Raw genomic sequence first — 1397 nt, 5'->3', positions numbered from 1 at the left:
TGTGATGAATGTAATTATCTTCTGTACACCATCAATCCATAAAGGATACATCAGGTCAGCTAAACATCTCGCAACTATAAAAGATTTTTGGACTTAAGGAAGTCTTTTCCTGCACTGCTTTTTCACCACCATTGATTGTGACACATCCAAGCAGATGCCCTGTCAGACTGCATGAGAGAGTGGATTTAACAGTTTCTCGGAACGAGTTCTTACCTGAAGAGCTCCATGCAAATTATTCAGAGCAGCCAATGCCTCTGTCATTTTGAAGTCAGCATTGGCTCCTTTAGTGTGCAGTGACACCTGGGCCTTGTTAATTATGTCTGCCACTTTTATGGAGACTAGAAGGAAAACCACTGAAAACAATTTGTCTTGTTTTACATAATGCATGGTTGATATTGCACATAGTATTTTACTTCCTGAGCCACTGTTCTTAAAAAAACTCTTATTGTGATAATTGACAAAAATGATTTTTTTCTGTGGACTGCAGCCTGTTATTTTGATACATGTAAGCTTTGCGCAGTGGCAGTATTGTAGCCAATGAGGTTTATCCGAGGCATGATTATTGCTAATTGAAAACTTTTCCCGATACATGTAAACATTGTGAAACAAATTGCTACTTGAAAGATTGATTATTTTATGTCCTTATCTCTCTCTATTTTAAATGAGAACCGCTCCCCTTTCCCTATAGTCTACTAAGGCTAAAGGCCATAAACAAGTTTTCTTAAAAAGGAAGGAGATGGAAAAGGAAGAGAGAGAGGGGGAGGGAAATGGGAGGGGAAAGAGAAGAAGAGGGAGGAGAAGCATGGCTTGGCATGAGAAGTCGTATTTCCTTTCTGATTTCATTTTGAATCCTTATTTTTACGTAAAAATTCTACAATGGTGGATTACTTTATAACACTGTTATCTAGCTAGATAGGGAATACCTGTTAGTATGCACCAAGTCATAATTTCAAAGATTTGACTTGGGATTATCTTGCCTGCAGTGGGCAGCATCAGAAAGAGTCAATGGAGGCAGGTTTCTCTCATTCAAACTTTTAGTTCGCAACTTGGCTTAGTTCGTTGTTTCGTTTGTATATTTGTCTTTCTCTCTTTATAGTTTTGTTAATTACAACATACCCAAACTTATGGGACACAATGAAAGCTGTGCTAAAAGGAAAACTCATAGCTCTGAGTGCCTGTAGAAAGAAACAGGAGAGAGCATATGTCAGCAGCTTGACAGCACACCTAAAAGCTCCAGAACAAAAAGAAGCAAACACACCCAGGAGGAGTAGAAGGCAGGAAATAATCAAACTCAGAGCTGAAATCAACCAAGTAGAGACAAAAAGGACTATACAAAGAATCAACAGAACCAAAAGCCGGTTCTTTGAGAAAATCAACAAGATAGATAAACCCTTAGC

The 1397-nt window shown here is 38.4% G+C and overlaps 1 pseudogene; it reads left to right on the top strand.

Moving 5' to 3' along the window:
* Nucleotides 1-508: 508 nt before the first annotated feature.
* Nucleotides 509-634, top strand: LOC120098030 (U4 spliceosomal RNA; annotated as a pseudogene).
* The last annotated feature ends 763 nt before the right edge of the window (nucleotides 635-1397 follow it).

The sequence above is a fragment of the Rattus norvegicus genome, chromosome 17 (genome assembly GCF_021556685.1).
Source record: "Rattus norvegicus strain SHRSP/BbbUtx chromosome 17, alternate assembly SHRSP_T2T, whole genome shotgun sequence".
In the NCBI taxonomy this organism is placed as follows: Eukaryota; Metazoa; Chordata; class Mammalia; order Rodentia; family Muridae; genus Rattus; species Rattus norvegicus.
The sequence above is the reverse complement of the archived record's forward strand: the minus strand, read 5'-3'. Positions and strand labels throughout refer to the sequence as shown.